This window comes from Microcebus murinus, chromosome 14 (genome assembly GCF_040939455.1).
Source record: "Microcebus murinus isolate Inina chromosome 14, M.murinus_Inina_mat1.0, whole genome shotgun sequence".
NCBI classification, from domain to species: Eukaryota; Metazoa; Chordata; class Mammalia; order Primates; family Cheirogaleidae; genus Microcebus; species Microcebus murinus.
The window spans coordinates 35,237,635-35,259,847 of NC_134117.1; positions in this window are offsets into that span (position 1 = coordinate 35,237,635).

The window sequence follows — 22,213 nt, forward strand, 5'->3', positions numbered from 1 at the left end:
CAGGAATGGTGCTTTTGGAGACTGCAGGGTACACAAACCTTAACACAGCTGGGTTTGCCTGTGAAACTGCCACTGGAGTCTGGGGAGGGACAGGGTTTGAGTGAAAATCCCACTTACACCTCATGTTAGGAATTCCATGTTGAGATTTATCCATAACTGGATACACCTACGTATCATGAAACACCTTAGCTCTCCCTCCCTTCGCCTTTGTGTACTTGGGAAATACAAACTATTACGATATCTCCTAGAATGATATTAGTAATAACATATTATTACCACGTGCAGTGTTGCTACCATAATGTTGGCACTGTGCCAGGCACTGGGTACGAGTAATCTTATCCCATCTGCTACAGCCTTATATATAAAAGGTACTCTTATTTATTTATTTATTTTTCCATGAGTGAGACACAGAGAAGTAATTAATCCCAGGTTACCCACCTAGAAAGTGGTGGAAGCTAAGATTTAAATTATGATGTGACACAGAAATCTGTTTCCCTTGCTGGACAGAGTCTATGAATTTATAAACATTCTATGAACACTGCTGCTGCTGGATGAAATACATGTGATTTTCTTGAGCTTGCTTGAGAGGGTATCTCCAAGTGAAAGAAGTGGCTGCAGAGCTGGATGGCGGACCATTGGCTTTCATAGTTAGCTTTTCATCTGGAGACCAAACTTCTAGCCCTGGCTCTGTCACCACCTGAGTTATTTGGTCTTGGGCGTTTCACCTTCTTAGATCTCATCTTCCTGCACTGGTTTTTAAAATGAAGAGGTTTGATTTTTAAGATGTTGTTCTTTTTATAATTTTGAATTTGGTTCCAAATCTTAAAATCCGGAAATTTCACAAAAATTCAGACATTTGGCATGTTCTGAAAAATTGCAAGATTGGTGGGTTCTAGCAACCACCAGCTGGCGCTGAGTAGCAGGTGTCTGCCTTTGGGCTGGGAAGATTTTCCACCAGCCTCGCCACTCAGTTTTCCACTAACCTCCCCACTCCCTGACATTTGAAGCTATGGTAGACAATTGAGTTTGCAATTATGGACCAGATAATGTCATGACCTACTGGACAATCTAAAATTCAGTGATAAGAAGTTTAACCAGATTCCTAAAAAGTATTATGAAAGGAAAAATTCCACATACATATTTATAGTGGTCATTGATCATTGATGCTAGGTCTTTCTATGTTGCATCCAAATTCTCATAAAAGCCAAAATGTCCCAATACTCACTGTCCCCACCCTGTGGCATCTAGGGTGCCATCATGAGAACTAAGTTCAGCCTGTCCAGCTCTTTGAATCTGGATTTTGCGATTCAAAGAAAAGACATTTTAGAAATAACTCCATTATCTGAGAAGTGGCTTTTGTGTCCAAGGACAGTAGTGCCAGAGGTGACAGACAGTAGTGTCTACTGTGGCCATGCCAGTGGTGTCCTAAAGTGGGCTGTTTGAGTAGTGTGACCTGTTCTAATTCCAGCTGCCAAACTTCCCTGCCTGTGTGAGGGGCCCAGTTCTCCAGCCCTCCTCTTTGGCGTGACATCTGATGACCTTCCAGTAGATTTCTCCTCTTACTAAGTTAGCCAGAAGTGATGCCAGCATTTGGCATCAAGAACTCTGATACGGCAACTTTTGGGGTAATTGGAGCTCTGTCTCCCTTTGATGAAGGTAATGAAGAATGAGCACCCAGGTATTTATACAACTTTTATCTTAGAAAATTTTTATGTGTTCTATAGTTTCACTTGCATTTTTAAAGATTCAATCTCAATAGTACCAGAAATGCAGATTTTTTAAAAGACAGAATTTTTCAGCCTTACCAATCACATTAGCAAAGATTGTTTATAAATCAACATTTCTTCATTACTGCTGAGGGTGTAATGAAATGAGCACTTTTATCTGGTGATGTAATTTTGGTACACTGTCGGGAAGGGAATTTGTCAGTTCTAAAATCTACTCCCTTCCACCCCTGGTAATTCTACTTCTAAGAAGCAGATTATCCTAAGGATATCTGATACATGCAATAAGATTTGTCCATTGAGATATTTGTCACTAACTTTAGGCATTAAAATTATGTTTATGATGGATTTTTAATGACATTGGAACTAATTATGATACAATGTTAAGCAAACAAGAATGCAAAATTGTGTATACATATAATCTCAAGTAGGTAAAAATACAGAAAAAACTCTAGGAGAATTTATTAAAATTATCTCCTACATATTAGTTATTTAGGGCAATTATAATGATTTTCTTTATGCTTTACTATAATTTTAATTTTTTTTACAAAGGGCATGTTTTTCTTTTATTTAGGAAGAAGAATTTTGTTTTTTTTGTTTGTTTTTTTTTGAGACAGAGTCTTGATCTGTTGCCAGACTAGAGTGCTGTGGTGTCAGCCTAGCTCACGGCAACCTCAGACTCCTGGACTTGGTGATCCTCCTGCCTCAGCCTCCCAGTAGCTGACACTTAAAAGTGCATGCCACTGCACCTGACCAATTTTTTTATTTTTAGGAGAGACTGGGCCTTGCTCTTGCTCAAGCTGATCTCAAACTCCTGACCTCAAGCAATCCTCCCTCCTTGGCCTCCCAGAGTGTTAGGACTAAAGGCATGAGCCACTGGGGCCGGTCAGAAATATTTAATAATCAAAACAAGCAGATCTGGCAGCCAGATAAATATGAAGTTGAATCGATCAAATACCTCATTCATAATAAGTACATTATAAATATTGGAGAAAGGAAAAAAATATAGAAATAAAGAAGGGAGGAAGAAAGGGAAGGCGCTTTATTTCACAAAGAAGAGTGATGAACTGAGGGATTGTGACTTCCCTGTCATTTGCTTAGTTGATGGTATAGATTAAAATAGGGCATTGCATTCTAAATTGCTTTGTTAAGCAATATTACATTCGAGTATTTCCCAACTGATGACAAATGACAAAGCATTAATACCTTTCTCACTGCATGAGTAATATGGAGCCAGAACTCAAATTTTTTTCCTATCCCACAAAATCAGAGATAGAGCTGTTCTGAGAAGCTGGAATAGCTTTGGGGCATTTGTATTCAAAACAAGGAGGATCCTTCTTGCTGAATGGTCTTAATAGGGATGTCTGCCATTCTCTTTGTGGCACCCCAAAGCCCAAGAGCATGGAGTCTCTAGTCTCTCCATCTGTCAACATCCTAATTGGATTTTATTTCTTGGACCTGACAATACAAAGAGAAAGTATGCAGAGTTGAATTTACATTAATCAGAAAGCCAAAACTACTTTCATGTACTGTAGTCTTCACGTTGTTTGGTGTATGTGCATAACATGGTGGTCCCTAGGGTATTATCACTGGGCATTCTTGCTGACACCAGATTGGCTGGAGTCCTTGTCCTTTGTTTCAGATTTAGAATTCCCTGGCTCTGGATTGTCTTTAAAGTCAAAGTCTCCAGGGAAAGAGGAGAATTAAAATACCCAACAGATTCTGTTGGAAAAAAATATTCATCTCAGAGTGCATATACTTTTATGTGCATATGCTTTTATGCATATACTTAAGTGCATATACTTTTATGCACTTAAAAGTATATACTTCAGTAATTATCATATTCTTAAAAACACATGTTCTTAAGATTCTGGCTTTGCTATCATTTATACCATTGGTTCTCAAAGCGTAGCCCAGGGATCCCTGTAATCCCTTCAGATCTCTGCAAGGTCGAAACTATTTCATGACAATACAGATATATTATTTGACTTTTTTTTACTCTCATTCTTTCATGAGTTTGCAGTAGAGTGTCTCAGAGCTACATGTATGATGTCACCACAGCTAGAATGCTAATTTTTGTTTTGTTTCAGAAAATAATTATGTTGTAATGAAAATGTGATATGTAGTTTAAGATGTAATTGGTTTATTATTGTTTGATAAATTATTAAAAAGCATTTTCAAGTTTCTGTTTTATTTTCTGATATAGTAAAAATGGACAGACATAACTCACAAAAACAAAAGCTCTCTGGAATCTTTTATAATTCTAAAGATACTTTATAAAAATATAAAGAAGGCTTGAGGCCAAAAAGTTTGAGAAACACTGGTCTGTGCTATTAGAGAGCCAGTAAGTTGCAAATAACTTACTTTCCATTTGAGGAATTATAACTATGGTAGTTTAGCCTGTGTCACTAAACACAGGAAGCAATGCTTCTAAAATGGAAATGGCAGGCACATTTTATTTTTTCCACTCGTGTGATTTATTTTGGTGTTCTCTTCCTGTTACTTACTTAAACTTAGACAATTTTGTTCCCTTATGTTCCCGTATCCAGATACTGGATGAGGTTTGGGAATATCTGGAACCTCGTCCTTTTCTACTGTTTACAAACTGCCCTGGGCCTGATCTGTCTGAGCCTACTTCTTCCCATTGGAAACAAAAGAATGGTGGCTCTAGATAGCTCTTAATGTAGTTATGGAGCTAGTGAATATTAAAGCTTTCTGAAAATGATAATGTACTTTGTAGATATAAGGTTTACTACCACTAAACATTCACTATACAGTCAGATATTTGATGAAAAATGTAAATTCTCTCTTTGGCTGATATTATTTAATCCCTTGGATTTAGGTACGTAAGACATTGGTAAATGCGGACCAACTATTAATAGTGTTTGGGATGTTAGATTTTTTTTTAAAGAACATTTTTTTGCCAGCTGATTTGCAGATGTAAAATGTGTGCATTGAAGGACAGAAAGGTGGGGGGAGAGCAGGAGGGGGGCAGTGAAACAGTACCTGGCTCTCACAGACAAACTATATCCTGTAACATCTCCCCCGGGGCTGCTCCAATACAATAGAGATACTTTCATCATAGACTTTTGCTGTTATTTAACAGTTACTCAATAGATTTGAGTAGCTTCTATTTAAAGGAAAAGTGCTAGATATACAAGATGGCATTATATTGGTTATTTAAATTAATATTAATATTTCTTTGGTCAACAGAAAAAGTATATCTTCTGTTTATAGAAAAATGTCAACTGCTGCAGATTTTACTAGAGTAAATAATACTATCTTAAAATACAACAGTTAAATTTATCTATGGCTATATAAGCAAAGACATGACCTTTTCCAAGGACAAATATTAAAAATAGCAGATCCCTAAATACATATTTAGGCATGTGTTCCTGGGCTTAACTCTTAGGCTCATAAAGTTGATAACACTTATATCTTAGTCTTCTCAGGCTGCCATATCAAAATACCAGAGACTGATTGGTTTAAGTAACAAAAATCTGGGCTGGTCGCCTTGGCTCATGTCTATAATCCTAACACTTTGGGAGGCCAAGGTGGAAGGATTGCTTGAGCCTAGGAGTTTGCATCTGCAGTGAGCTATGATGCCTGTACTCCAGCCTCAGTGACAGAGCAAGACCCTGTCTCAATCAATCAATCAGTCAATCAATAACAGAAATCTATTTCTTCCAGTTCTAGAGGCTGGGAAGTCCAAGATCGAGGTGTGAGGTGATTCAGTCCTGGTGAAGGTCCTCTTTCTGGCTTGCCAACTGATGCCTGCTGCCTGCTAACTATGTCCTTATATGGGGCTGGGGTGAGGGGAGGGAGAGAAAGAGAGAGAGAGATATCTGTAAGGCCACCAATCCTATCAGATTAGTATCCAATCCATATGATCTACTTTAACCTTAGCTACTCTCTCCTAAAAGCCCTATCTCCAGATATAGTCACATTGGAGATTAGAGCTTCAACATGAGTTTTGGGAGAATTCAATTCATAGCAATTTATTTGCCATTTGAAAGTAATTACAACATAAAACTTGAATGAAACCATAGTTTCATACCAGTCCCTTAGAAACTACACCATTCTTTGTACTTCAAAGGAGTACAAATAATCATGGCTCTGTCATCTTATAATTGATTTATTCAGTTTCTGTGACTGAATGTCAAACTTTGTCATCATAATTCACTCTCTTATAACATATTATTTATATTTTCAGAGACGTGAGTATACACAAACTCATACCCTTCTCCAAAAAGAAGGGGAAATTCTAAAAGGTTGTTGGTAGTGTCTTTCTTTGACTTAATAATTTTATTTTAATCAGAGGAAACTTTATCATGCTCTGAGGTGGAAAATAGAGAGCATTCGGAACAAGAAGAATCTTTAAGTGTTAGGATCAAAAGATACCAGACACATCATCTAGTTCTACTTCCTCACTTTACAAAAGAGGAAACTGAGATCATGAAAGTGGTGGTGACTCATCCAAGTCACTGAATATTGTAATACCAATCTAATCTTCCATCTGTTCCATTATGATTAGGAAACTTGATTAGCTTGCCACTAGCTAGTTTTACTAGATTCTAACTTTACTGATTGTACATTATTTCCCCAAGCATGATGTCAGTCGGTTCCCTTAACAATCCTGTGAGATAGGAAGGACACATATCAGGCCAGAGGATGAAGGATTGTGTTTCTAGCAGTGGTGCACAGAACAGAATGGAGAGAGAAATTGTAGATCTGTAAAATGCATCACAATAGGGTCAGAATTAGAGTAGAACTCAAATGCCACATAAAAGCAAATGGGCATCACTTATGTATTATAAAGGAATAAGTGATTCTGTGAAAGTTGGATATTAAGAAGCAGAGTAAGCACAAAAAAAGTGGGTACTTTGGTTGAAAGGATTGGAGTTCAAGGGCAAATTACAAAAATTACTTTCTCCAACCTTCAGTTTCTTGATGAGTAAATACGATAGAATTCTTATGAAGATAGAACGAAATCACACCTATTAAGCACCTAGCACTATGTCTAAATCATGAAGGAGTTTAAGGAGGTTTTTGAGCCTGGACTACAAAGGGAGTACTCCTATCACTGCTGGAAATGAAAAATAAAATAAAATAAAATGAAGCAATAGTATAGAGGCTATAATGAGATGGTGATATATTTGAGATAAACACAGAAGAGTCAAACGGAAATGCCTACTCCTGAGAAATTAACCTCATGGTATAAATTTGTGGATCATCTGCGTAGTAATGATAGGTAAAACCCAGAAATGAATGAAAGCCTCAAGGGCAGTGAGTGGGGGAGGCCTGAGCACCAGGGCTACAACCTTAACGAATTTCCACCTATAGCAGGCAGTGGAAGGAGGTGAGGAGGATGATCTTGGAAGGTGGGGAGGATGATCAGGCAAGGATGATCTTGGAAGTGAGGCAGAAATAATCGAGTATGGGGAATGGTAATTACAGCTGCTACATTTACTGATCCTTCCCTGCCCCAGGTATTGTGCCAAGTGGTTTGCTTGTATTGTCTCACTGTGTCCACACAACTGTATGCAGTAGGTCATGTCACCACCTTCCTCATTTATGCATGAGAAAAGGGAATGGTGCAGCTGTGAGAAGACCTGACACGCTGAACCATAGGAGGGGAGAAGGGAATGATGGACAGGGCCACAGGCTACAGAGACAGCAAGAAGAACAAAACCTGAGGGTAAGAAAGAGGGTAATTTTATCTGCCATCTAAAATTCACTGGTGGTGGAGGGGACATTTTCGGAAGAGGAGTGGGTACATAAGCCAGCTTATGGGGAATTGGAGTGTGAGTATAGGGAAGGAAATAGGAGTGATATCTGCAAGGCAGTTATCCCAAAGGAAGGTGAGGACTAGATTGGTCATCAGGGACCATGAGGGCCTTGTAGTTTCTTCCTCCAGAAAAGGAAGCAGAGAGTAGGGGCTGGTAGAAAGAAGGAGATAGAAGACTATGGAAGATGGGCAAAGATAATGAAAAGAGTAAGATCCTCAAGGAGGCAGGACAAGATGAGACCAAGAATGCAGGCAGAAGGATTGGTTTTCAGAAGGAAGAGGAATAAACTTGAGTCATGTTCTGCTACCTTGTAACTATTTCTTAGCATACTTTTGCAATCAAAGAAATAGCCATTCAGCATCAGAACTTCAGTGAGTCATGTAAATCTTTACTGTGTGTCACAAAGATGCTAAAGAGAGTGTTGGTGTCATCTTGACATTTTTTTCTTATTTTTAGTATCTTATCAATGGCAGCTGCTCCAAGGTTTTTGTTGTGTTCCTCCCCCACCCCAAACTTTACCAATATCTCTAAAAAACAGCTGGTGCAGGGTTGGGTGTGAGTGTGTGTGTGTGTGTATGTGTGTGTGTTTTCCACTCCATTGGCTTGTTTGGCTCTTTATTATGTAAATCAATGTATCCTCCTAGGCTTATTTCCAGTTATCTGTTCTTATAATTATCCAGATTCCGTACAAAGAGAGACCAGGAATTAGCTTAGCAAGCAAAAGTCTCTCACTGCATCCTGCTACTCTTCAAGTCCAAGAAGAGAGTTGACAATTGTGAACATGTATAAACATTTATTCTTGCCACATATGCCTTTGAGGCAGAAGGAAAGGATGGAAAAAACAAAAACAACAACTACAAAGACATTTACGTGAGGCAGCATAGTGGTGTGCACCTCTCGTCCAAGCCACTCAGGAGGCTGAGGTGGGAGGTTCACTTGAGCCCAGGAGTTCAAGGCTGCAGTGAGCTATGATTGTACCACTGCACTCCAGCCTGGTGACAGAGCAAGACTGTTTACTTTTTTAAAAAAAAGTAAAAGATTTAAACAAAATTTTAAAAGATATTTAGGTGGTATTCACCCTAAAATGAAGTTCTTTTATTTGAAATCCCATCAGATAAAAGTACTTCTGGGAGACAGGAGATATCTTACCAAATTACTCACATAAAAATTTAATAGACACTTATGCTCAACCAAGCAGCCATTATCAATTCCAAGAAAGTTGAATGTAGGTCTCCAGGTGGGAACTTTAGAAAGTTAAAGTTGAATAGATGACCTTTTACACTATCTTCACCCAAGACATTCTTCTCTACTTGGATTATTAGAACCACAAACAAAAGCTAATTGGGCAGAAAATTAGACTATTCATTCCATCGGTAAAGAGAAAAGGCTGTGGAGTCAGACAGACCTGGATTTGAATCTTAGTTCTGCCACTTTGCAGTTGTATAAGTTTTGAGCCAGTAAATTAATTTATTTCTTCATCTATGCAACAGAGATAATAATACTACATTAAAGAAAGCTTGTAGCCGGGCGTGGTGGCTCACGCCTGTAATCCTAGCTCTCTGGGAGGCCGAGGCGGGCGGATTGCTCAAGGTCAGGAGTTCAAAACCAGCCTGAGCAAGAGCGAGACCCCGTCTCTACTATAAATAGAAAGAAATTAATTGGCCAACTGATATCTATATAAAAAATTAGCCGGGCATGGTGGCGCATGCCTGTAGTCCCAGCTACTCGGGAGGCTGAGACAGAAGGATCGCTCGAGCCCAGGAGTTTGAGGTTGCTGTGAGCTAGGCTGACGCCATGGCACTCACTCTAGCCTGGACAACAAAGCGAGACTCTGTCTCAAAAAAAAAAAAAAGAAAAAGAAAGCTTGTAAATATTCACTGCACTGGTGTACTAGAGTGGTTAGTCGAGTGATCAACACTGTGGGTACCCAATAAATAATCATCATCACTATTAGTAGTCAAAGAGAATTCTTTTTTTTTTTTTTTTAGCCCGCCATTGTTGCCTAAAAGAGAATTCTTGATTAGCAAATATAGTGAAGGCTGAAACAAATGAATAGAGACAGGAGCTATTCATGCAGAAATAATAAGTTGCTTTGGAGTGGGGAAAGGGGGAGGTAAAGTCTATGTATTTACAGATAATTCAGCAGGAAAATATCCAAGCTTACTTTCCTGGACAAAGGTGTACTTCACTTATAAGCATTTGATTACTCTTTCAACCTTGATTCCAGCAAAAGAGACATTTGCAATGCAGGCTAGACAAAGGAGACAAAATGCATCTGTCAGCAGATGTTTCATTAAGATTTGATAATAGCTTGATTAAAAGCTATATTGACTTAGTACAAGGAAGCTTTTGCAATAGAAATAACTTCCTGTAGCATTATCTCAGTGCCTAGAGAATGATTTGAATTCTGAAAGCTCTTGGATGATGGGGGAATGGAATTACGTTCAATCTTTAGTTTCTTCTACTGTGCCTGGCCCCCTCCTCCTTTTTAAATTGAGCAGTAAGCCAAAGATAATCTCTAAGGTCCCTTCCCACTCATAATGTCTATGATTCTTTAAGCAAGATTGCAATGTGATATTTAATTAAGGTAAAACGTAGAAGCTGGCACATAAAGTATCTAATCTTAGAAGTAAGATGATCTAATATATACAATTCTTCTTGGAAAATTGTTAGAAAAACATATTTTCTCTTACTATAAGGGCAATGCAAAACATTTTTAGATAGGGGAGTCAATATTAAATTGTGAACTCTTTGTGAAGCAATCCTTCAACTATAATACCTTTTAAAAATGATTCTTACCACTGAAGTGTACACTAGCCAAAAAATATTAACATTTATGTTATTATTCATATGATATAAATGTGCTTGTACAAATTAATGAACAAAATGATATCTTGCAAGAACTGAGAAACACTATTCTAGAAAGCATTATTGCAAAATAGATAATCAACAATGGTTAATCCTATCAATGGTCCTCATGACGCTTAGTTTTTTTATATAGATTAAGATAAAACTTTCAAGGTTCTAGAAACTTGCAGACCAGGGATCTAACACCTTCAGAAATTAGATTATCTGGGGATTTTCCCCCAGGTCTAGGCCCTCTGAATGATACAGATACCCACTTTCTTTTTCTTTAAGACTGAACCCAAGAGAGATCTTACACCTGGCTTTGGTAAGTGGGAAGGTAGAAAATTTACCCAATGTCTAAGAAGCTAAATGAACCATCCAAAATGAAGAACAAGAAATGGATGTGTATGGATAGGCGTTTTCCAGTGAGAAGTGACCACTTACGTATATTGGTCAGGATCGATAGTTGCGAATGAAAGAAACTCAGCAGAAAATACTGGCTAGAGGTTAAAAACTCCAGATGGGTCCAAAAATAAGATTTGAAGATGATACAACCAGGACGAATGGTGGAGATTATGCTGCAGAACTGGTCTAGTGAGGATCCCAGTGGCACTATTGTCAGATTGAGTCGCCACCGAAATTAGCACTTCCAATTTCACCAACACAATTGTTGAATCCTGTTTTAGGAGATAATTCTCCATTGGTGTCTTCCATTTCTGCGGATCTTGCAAGCAGAAGCACTCATTTCCTTTGTTCCAGATTATTTTTTCAAGTATGTTTGCATAGCAAAAGCCTTGGAAGATAAGAGATAATATTTCCCTCCAGAGCAAAGGGCAGGCATGAGGAGTAGCGTCCTTTGTCTTTGATCCAAGGGTCTCATATCTTCATCAGCATTTTTGAAACCAGCAGGTTAACTTGCTAGTCTGCAAGTAGCATAGAACCTCAAAAACCTTCACAAAGTTTGCACCTTTCTGCTAAAATTACTGCCTTACTTCCTTTAGAAACTGGAAATTGGAAATTTCCAACTAAATTGGAAATGGCAGAGTCTCAACTTCTTCTCTTCTGATTTTTCAATGCTAAGTTCAGGCAGCAGGTGCTTCTAATTCTTAAACCTTAGGTCATGTGCCTATTTCTGAGGTGAAAAGGAATGTGAGAAATACAATACAATTTTCTTTTTTACAGTTTCCATAATGGGAAAGTCCTCAAACATAGCTTGCTCAGAATCACAGTCAAAATCATAGACAAATGTCCACTATAATATTAGTCATTCTGTATTTCTCAGATTGGTACGTAACAGGAATTCTTAGGACTCTGCCAAAGGTTAGTTCCAAAGAAAGAGATCTGTAATATCCCTCAGGCTTTCAAGTCCATGACTCTTAGCAGAGTTGTCTGTGCCATTTGGCAAAGATACACCAGGTGGCACTCTAAGTGGTAATTATACTCCTGCTTTCTTTTAGCTAAATTGAATGAGGGTTTGTTTTTCCCCTTATGGCCTATTGATAGGAGGGCACACCAGAATCTTTCTAGGAAAAGTAGAGGGATACAGCCACATGCCAGGTTTTCCTATCATGCTTCCTAAATAAGATGGTTTCCAATAGTGCCACGGATGATTCAGGACTGGGATGAGGCATGTGCTAAAGGTGGCTAAGCCCTTCCATAACCACAGGCAGGACCCAGTCACTACCACCTGGGACAACAAGAGAGGGAAAAGACTGAGGATGGAAATTCTCTGAGGATGGTGAGTTAGTGGGAGTGGGGAAGCAGCACTCAGGCGACAGGGTCCTAGAAAACTTTAAGTGTTGGGAATTATGTGCATGCTTAAGACCATTTGTTCTGTGGAAGGCTTGACCTGGGTGTGTGTGTGTGTGTATGTTTTATTTTAATTTAAGAGCTATATACATGTTGGAACACGTGCAGATCATCAGCTCAATTAATTATCCTACAGTGAGTAGGATAATTACCTGTAAAGTCATAACCCAGATCAAGAAATAGAACATTGCCAACACTCCAGAAACTCCCTAAAGTCCCCTCCCAATTACTCTCCCCTTATGTTCCCCAAAGGTAACCACTATTCTGATCCTAACATCATGGATTTGTTTGTCTCTTCTAAAATGTATCAAATTGGAATTATAAGTACATATTCTTTTGTGCCTGGCTTCTTTTCCCAACATTATATTGTGCAACTTATGCATATTTTTGTAGGTAACAATTGTTTTTAAAATTTTTATTGCTATTTAGTATTCTATTAGTAAATCAAATTTTATTTATCTATTCCACAACTGATAGAATTTGTGCAGAGTCCAACTTCTATTGCAAATAGAACTCCTATTGCAAATAATGCTACTTGAACAATCTTGTATGTCTCGAGGGATGCATATTTGCATTTTGGTTGGATATATACCTAAGAGGAGAATGACTTGGTCATAGAATGCACATGTGTAGATTTTAGTAGATACTTCCCAACAATTTTCCAGTGTGTTTATAGCAATTTAGAGTCCCATCTGCACTGGGTTAAACTTTGGAGGCCATCAAGCCTCTGAAGATGTACGATTTCTTCCCTCTTAGATTGTCAGATTGTTTGTGTGGTTAGCTGAGCTTGGGGGCTGAATACACATTAGGAAGACCTCATATGTCTTAGACCAGCTAAGTCACTGCTTAGCTGATGGATTACCCTTCTGCCACCCTTTGTTCCTTTCTGAATCACTGCCAAAATTCCTGAGCATGATCCTTTGAGAGTCAGAAATATAAGCTAGGAGTCGAAATTAAGTTAAAACCAGATTCAGCTCATGGGAAACCTAACTCACTAACTTCACCATATCATACATTTCCCCAGGGAATGTCTTTTCATATTTATCTTTTCTTACAGTTGCAGAAAGATGAATTCAAATATGGGTGATTACAGTTGGAAAATAGTACTTTTTGTTACTTTCTCCCCAGAGACATAGAATACCCACAGGAAAATAAGAAAATTTTTGCTACTGTTTCTGTTTTCTATTTAATATTTTAAATATAATATACAAAAATATTACATTTTATATTTAATATTTTTCTATTGAAATGGTTACTTTTAGTTTTTTCTTTATAAAATATATCCAAAAATATAAGACATAAGGATATCAAAATATTTTAAGTTTCTTTGTTATGTTTCTGAGTAGACCTGGATAAATAATATATAAAATAGCAATATTTGTTGAGTTCTTATAATGTGCTAAGTTACTTATATACATAATATGTTATTTAACCCTAGAACAATCTGCTGAACAGTGTGCTATTAAAGTATTTATTTTAATAGTGTATAAATAGAAGCATAGTATGTAAGTTCCATGAGGCCAGAGCATTGTCAGTCTTATTGGCTACTATATTCTGAGCATTTAAAATAGTGCCTCATACATAGTAGTTACTCAACACATATTTATTGATTAAATTGATAAATGAAAGTAATGTGTCCAAGGTTCTACAGCAAGTGGACCCAACTCTGAGTCCAAACCATATGCTCTTTAACTCTACATTATACTATGGAAAAGAAAAGTGCTCCATTCGGTCCTTGCACTTAATTCATGAGGCTCCACCAAAAGCAAAATCCAAAAGGAGCTGTTGGGATCAGAGATGAATGGAGATTGGAAGGAAATTAGATCCATTAAAAGAGGAGTCCAAATGTTTTCCTGGGTTCTCTGGATCTCTGATGTGTTGATGCAAATGCATTATTGTCAGTCATTCAACCAATGCATATCTGACCTAGCATTTAATATCCTGAATACACTATATAAACCACTCAGCCTAAAAACTGGCATTAGGAGCTCGAAGGAACATTCAGGGTCAATGAGTTGCCCCACTCAAGGCTGGTCCCTTCTACATCAAACCAGGCTTAGCCTCTTCTTGAGTCCAGGGAGCTCATATTAAGTGCACTTTCTTATGTTGGCTTCTCCCTTTGTTTCCAGGGGAAGTTGTATCTGTGGAGAAACTTTGAATGTATGCACCACAGTCATACCCCTACATTCTCACAGTCTGATTATATGGGGAAAAGTTGAAGAACAGAGAAAGCTAATGGCCCCTCATTATTTGGTAGTCTAACCTGTGTTTCTTTACACGTTGGCTGTATCTTAAAAGATGGTGAAAAAGAAGCTGGCGGCCCCTTAAGGCTTAGGTGCAGAACTGGCATACCATCTTTTCTGGCATTTCCTATTGGCCAAAGCAAATCCGAAGGCTAGCTCATATTGATGGCAAGAGCAGCCTACAGGCATGAGAGGGGAGGAAATTTTAGTGGTCATCTTTGCAGATATTTTTCCCACATTCTTCACAATCTAGGTCCTTCAAATCATTAACTCATTTAATTTTGATGAGTATTCTCTCACTTTTCTGATGAAGAAACTGATCCTCAGAACTCCACAGGTCAGTTAAATGCCCAATGTCATCAAGCTTGTAATGACAAAGGCAAGAAAGGAATCTGTTTCCAAAGACAGAGTTCTTTTTAGTTATGCTGCAGCATTTTGCATTTTCCCAATATTGGATAGTGCATATTTGAGTGTAAATGTAAACAACTTTGAGTTCAAGGGAAAGATTAGGAAAAGTGAAGCTTAAATAGGCTCAAATTGATGCAGGAAAGCAGAGCAGGAACTTGAGCCAAGGTCCCAGACTGGACTTAGAGGTCTGGAGCCCCAGAGAAGCACCTGCACTTCAGCTTACCCAAATGATCCAGCATCTGTGGCTGTGCCTGCAGAGCTTCCCCATTCTCTCATCTCAGTGCCGTGACCTGGCAACTGGGGGACCCTGTATGTGTGCTCAGCCATCCAGGAGGCAGAGGTGAACTAATGAGTGTTTCCACCTGTCCTATGGGACGAGGAGCTATGGGGGAGGAACAGGAGCCCCCAGGTGAGGGACTGGAAAAATGTACACAAAATCTGACATCAGATCCTAGCTAGTTCAGTCTTTATGTTGGACCACCTTGAAAGGATGCCACCACATGCTGTTTGCCTGTGAGCTAGTGTCAGAGGGCTTTTGTCCTCAGGGAGAAACAGTCTAAGAATTAGGAATTTGTCTACTGTGTCATTTGTACAATCAGAGTTAATAACACCAGAGCTGTAATGCAACGGGGCAATAGCCCATCAAGAATGATTTTAGAAAGGTCAGAGGATCTACACAATTAGCAATATGGAGTGTCAATGGTCTAGTGGGGCTCAGAGGACCAAAGTGAGCCTAGATCTGAAAGCCAAGAAACATTATGGCTGCAGGAAGTCCATTTGCCTCCAAGGACTAAGGCACATTCAGATGAAATAAACTATAGTCTCTTAGAGGTAGCAGGAATGTGTAATAGTACAGAGAAGGTTTTAGAGGCAGAAAGATCTGGGTTTGGGTCTAGGCTCTGCCACTTGTTGTCTGTTGATCTTGAGCAGATAATTTTACCTCTCAGAGTCTTAGTGTCCTTATCAGTAAAGTAGGGATAATAATAGTGCTGACTTCATAGGGTTATTGTAAAAGATCATTAAATGAGATACTGTGGATGAAGTTCAGTAAAAAGTAAGCTTTCAATAAATGCTAGCCATTATTTTTAATTGTCATCTCAAAAGGTTATTTGAGGATTAAACTAGACAGTATGCATTAAGCACATGGCAGAGGACTCAGAATATGCTAAATGCTAAATAAAGGAGAGCTGTTATTCTCAATATCAAGGAACTGCTAGGTAGTCACTAAAAATGATACTGAAGACTATTTTATAACATGGCAGCGTGTTACTATATATGTTAAAAGGCAAATGTAGGCTGTAAAACATTGCGCACAAAATCTGTCTTTTTTTTCTTCAAATAAATAAATTGTGTACATATCCTTAGGAAAGAGACTAGAAGGATATATATCTAAAGAGAAGCCATATACTTTAATGGTTAAATCTTAGAATCTGAAGCGATGTTTCTTGGCTTTTAATCCTTGTATCACCATTTATTAGTAGTGTGACCCTAGACAAGTTACTTAATGTCTCTGTGCCTCAGCTTCTTCATCTGTTAAAAGGGGATGATAATAGTACTGACTTCATAGGATTGTTGACCATATTAAAAGTATAAATACATATAAAGGGCTTAGACTATTCCCTGGCCCAATAAGCACTATTGTGGATGTTGTGTGTGTGTTCATTATGTATATGTGACAAGAGTCTTGAGAATTTTTTTCTTTTTCTAGTCTCCAAACTTAAAAGTTTTTATTTAAAGATCAGAAAATAATTGAAATCAGTTGAAGCAGTATTTATAAATCTTTTTTATTGTCCCTTCCTAAAGAATCTTTTTAGACATTTTTAAATTATTCCTCCTCCATAAATTTTATTACTACAGATACACTGCAATCCAGTGTATCTGGATATGTACTTGAAAGGAAACAGAATATGCCACTCTAGAATATACCTCATAAAGATAGTTTTAAACTGAAGACATTTGCGAGTCAACGGATTCAGAAAAGGGAAAAAGACAAACAAAAAAATCCCCTTGAATGGTATATTAACCCCACATTCTAACCACCCCTTCGAGTTATTCATCACTGAGCTCTCCCACATGTATACATGTTTCATGCATAAATGAACTGTTTTTTCTCCTATTAATCTGTCTTTTGTTAGTTTAATTCATAGGCCCTGGTGACTGAATATAAGAGGGTACAAAAAAAAAAAAAAAGAAGCTTTCCCCCCCTACATACTGTATTTCGATCTGTGCTATATTCATAAAGATAAGACTATTTTTCTCCCCTCAGGAACCAATTTCACTTCAAGGGGGAGCAATATCACTTCTCACTGAGAATGCATGAGTTAAAATAAGAGAAACAACCAAATATTGATGGTCAAGGAAGAGAGATGTAGTATCTAGGAAATTTAGTAGCTCAAAATCCTGATACCAGCAGTTCAAATACATGCACAAACCTGTTGATATCTTACAGATTATTGACCACAAGGGCTCTTTTAAGTTTTATGCCTGGAACAGAAATGAGCAAGTAGCCCTAGCCCTAAAAATGCACATTGAGAAATAGTGCAGCTGTTGAATGAGTAGGGGTATCAAGTATTACGGTAAGGGACATTACTCATTACACAACTTCATCAATTTTATGTGAAGAATTTTCAGGATATCAAACTCAAATGTATTTAAATATAAGTGAAAAACTGCATTCGGAGCAAGAAAAATTGCTAGATTTGTCATCGTGTTATTTCCTTTCCAGACTTTTGTGTTGGAGAGGTCAAAAATCACTTTTTCTCAAAGTGGTCCTGAACTCTCAGTTTCAGAATCATGTGGAATGCTTACTAAATTGCAGGTTCCAAGTCCTCACCTAGAGATTCTAATTCATTACCTCTCACTTGGGTGCAGGGAATTTACATTTTAGCAAGCTCCTGAATTATTCTTGGGCACATTACATAATAATGATAAGGATGATACTAATGACAATGATAGAGAAAACATACAGAGGAATTTCTGGGTGTCAGACACCAACAGTTCTTGCATGCCCCAAGAAAGGGAAAATCCCAGGGAATTAGACCAATACTGGATTTCTTCAAAGCTATGGATAGTAAAGTTCAAACTACTTATAATTTGATTTAAAAAATAAACATATGTGATGTTTTGTGTACACTAAATATCATGTAGAATTCTTGTCATAGTTCCTTTAGTTTTTTTAAATACTACGTCACATACCTGGTGCAAAACATAATTGTAGAGGTGAGAAATGTAAAATAGGGGCAGAGAAAAGAGGCTAAGAACATCTTTAAAAACTTCTATAGATTAGGTTAGTATGCTAAGTACCTTATAAGTACCTATCTAGCCATGAATGAAGTACAGAGTTACAGTTTTTAAGTTTTTTACATGCTGTAATTCTCAGTAATTTTCAAAGCAATTTTAAAGTTGACAAGATAGAATGTTTTATTTCTGGTTGGTGAATAGGTCTATGACTTGTTTTGGTGAATTTGTGATTGACAGAGGAAAAAGAAGGAACATTTTGATTTGATGGTGAGGTGTATGATACTACTTCTTTTGGATGCTGCCTAATTCTATGATAAATGGTTGGTTGAAAAAGTCAAGAACTAGGGAAATAAATCAGTTTCTAAGGGGGAAGGATAGGAACCAAAGCCAGGACTTTAACAACAACTTAATTAAAAAACAAAAACAAAAACAAAAACCCTTCACCCTCAACCCCCCACCCCCTGTCAAACAACAATTTATTATAAAATAGGAAAAAACAAAAAGACAAAACTCTGTAAAAACTTGAGACTGTATTTCAAAGGCACAGGGTGGAGTGTGATGCAATGAATATTAAGGGCCCAAAAGAAAACTGAGATACATCATCTCTTCTTTCAGCCTGAAAAAGAACCAGCTGTAAAAAGTATTGTGCAAACTTTGGTAGGAAGCATCCTCAATTCTAGGTCAGAGTAATAGACTCCTACCCTAAAGAGTATAGCCTTTCTCATAGTATGAAACTGGTTTTACTATAAAATCCGTGAGTCATTAGAGGAGTAATGGACAGTTTTCAGAAGTGGGTGACTATCTCCAGAAACAGCCATCTAATGCAACAGGATTTATCAGTAATAGAGTTATTTCTTAGTCTGTTTTTACCAAGAAATGTAAATAAACTCCATTGTTTCAAATATGTCAAGGTATCTCAAAAATTAGAAAACACAAATCACAGCATTGATGACTATGGGACCTTGAGCATGACATGTGCTCTTTTTTTTTTCCATTAAAGCAAATGATAACTACTGCTGCAAGTACATGGTAGAGGATGACAAAGAAATAGAACACACCATGGAATTAACTGTTGCATAAGTGCTAAACAACTAAATTACTTATTTTAAATTTAAACTTGCAATACCAATATTTTTATTTTAAGGGCTGGCTGATACCATTTCCTCCTTTATTTATCATAAGTTTCTACTTCCTAGAAAATTCAAAATTGTTTCCAAACTTGACAGGATTTTTTAGTCTTGAGAGAATTAAAGTAAATTAAACTGGAGTCCAGGGCTGAAGACTCTCTGAGCAGACAAAGCCAGTTTGGCCTCATTAAGTGATTTTAACATTGCTTAATTTGCAAACATAAGCAAAACTTAACTTGGGCTATTTCTTGTAAATGTCTACATTAGAGGAAAAACAAAACTGAAGGTTAACTAATCGGAGGTTGCCGATGAACTTATATAACCAGGGATTTTCCAGCAGAATAGACCAAATGAGGCAAATGTATAACTGTGGTGAATCAAATATTTTCTTTGCTTTATTTCTTTCTTGGCCCTATAAAAGTCTTCCCCTTGCATTTCTTCCAAGGAGTCCCTAAATCACTCTTGGATTGGTGCTGTCCAATTCCTGAATTGCTGTTTGTGCAAATAAACGCAAAATTTTGTTGTGCATCAGTTTACCTTTTAAATGGAGTAAAGACTCAATGTTAGTGCAAAACAATTATTATTATAATTTGGTCTCTGAATCCTACATTTAATTTTAAATTAATGAACAAAATAATAAGCTTTCACAAGCAAGGGAAAAATAGAATAAGAGTGGCAAGGGTCCAACGCATAAAACTCAGAAACAAACATTCTGATTAGCAAAAGTACTTATTTGATTAGATAGCAATTATTAACATTAAACAGTGTAAAATAAAAAGAAAAAGTCCTTGTGTTATTTAAAGAAGAAATAACTCTGTACAACCAAGGACTTTAGATAGGTTGTAGAGGAAAAAACTTTTTAGTAAGGCATCCAAACTCTTCCATTTCTTCTACTGAGGATTATTACTTTACATGCTAATAACCCTCACAATCTTAATCTCTAGTGCAACTCCTACTTTAAAACTCCAGAACCATATAAAAAGCTTTCTATTGGAATCTCCACTTAGTGTGCTACAAATATATCCCTTAAACAACATTTCTGCAAACCTGAACTGATCACCTCTCCCCAGCTCTTCCCTCATCTTCCTCTTCTAACATTTTGCATTTTTGTGAAAGATATCAAAATCTACCAAATTTGCCAAGCCACACACATGCCTATTGTAGGGAGAGAAGGCCCCTGGCCCCCCTAAATGTTCACTAAAAAATTACTGACATAAGGCATATTGATTAATAGAAGGAAAAAGATAACAGATTTATTTCAATGTGTATACACAGGAGATTTCAGAATGAAAACTCAAAGATATAGGGGAAATTGTCCATTTTTATGCTTAGGTTCAACAAAGTATGGATAGCCATATGGAAATATGATTGGACAAAAATGGTATGATCTAATGCTAACAGATTGAGTGGGGACACCCAGCAAAGCCCATCTGTATATATTCTTCTTGGCTTCTCTGAGCATGCATTCCTTCCTTCCAGGTATTGGGCAGGGCCCTCTCTGAAATGGGGGTTTTACTGTCAAATAAGGTAGGTCAGATAATTACTTTATGGCCAGTTTTTACATAGAATAATTTTCAGTTCTATGATTGACTTTTGGGAAAAGAGATTCTGACTTTTATGAACTGCCTTGGGAAAGACAGGTTCTAGTTTCTATGGCTAGCCTTAGGAAATAATGAAACTGAAAGGCAGGAGGACAAGGGAAGTTCAGAGAACAACTTTTGCTTCTACGATCTTCATTTTGAGGTACTGTTTTCTGATCCCCATCAATATCATCCTTGTTTTTCTATTTCCCATATGGCTTGTATCAGATAGAAAATTCCTATAATTTCTAGCTTATAAACATCTCCAGAGTTCTATATCACTCAGGCTCCAGTAAAGAAAATAACACCAGTTATTGAAACTAAAAGAATTTAATGTCAGAAATTGGTTAGGTAGGCATTGGAGGACTGAAAATTAAATAGAGAATACTAATGTAATGCAGAAATAGAGTTTCAGGGGCAACTACCACCCCTTGGACTGAGGGAGCAAAGAGTGAGGTTAGGGTTACTAGAACTTAAGGAGCTTGGGAGAAGGTCATGGAAATTCTGGGACCTAGGCCTTGAGGAGGGGCCATTTCCTGGCAGATGCTGGTACTTCAGAATCTCAAGAGAGGAGCTGCATGAAGTTGGGTTGTGGGAGAGAAATAGTTAGTGTTGGTACTTCTGAAAGGTATGAGTAGGCTGGTTCTGGGAATATGGACAAAAAGCTGGACCAATTGCTGTTTCTAGGATAAAGAGCTATTGCTGGGATGACATTGACAGGATCACAAGCATGTAGAAATGAGCAGGTCTATTTCTCCCTCCTTAGCCTTGTAATCTTCCTTGAGTGCTCTCCATTAGAAGAGACCATGTTTCATGAAAGGGCCATATATGCAAAGAGATCCCCAAACATGGAAGGAGCAAGAAACCAAAGAATGAGGCAGACAAATCCAGTTTGTCAGTAAAAGTGATTTATTGGGGGACTAATAGACAGAAACGTGGTCTTGGCAGCAGCAACACGGGTAAATCTTCACACCGTTACTCCCATACCCAGGGCTTATATACCACAGGGATCGGGCATATGTGCTCTGTGGAGACAATTAAAGGCAACCTTCCAGAACAGGCGAGAATGCTATGTGCGTCACAGCCTATAATTTGTGTGATAACATCAAAAGTTGCTATGATCTAAAGGCAGGATTTATAATGAGAGCATGTTTTTATGCCAAGGAAAGTAAATAAAGTAGGAAACAGGAGCCATTTATGAGACTGAGGCTAATCAGAAGTCAACATGGTGGATTAGCATCCAAAATGAAGTCATTTGTGTCTCCACAGATAAATAGGAAAAAAAAAATGTAGCTTACAGAGTACTCGTGTTGGCGTCACAGAACCAAATATAGGAAAGTGTGTTTGACTCTGGGAGATAATAGACTAATAACTCCTAGTCAGCAAAGTCTGTCATTTCTGCCTCCTAGATGTTACTGAAATTTCAGCACTTGTCCCCAAGAAGAA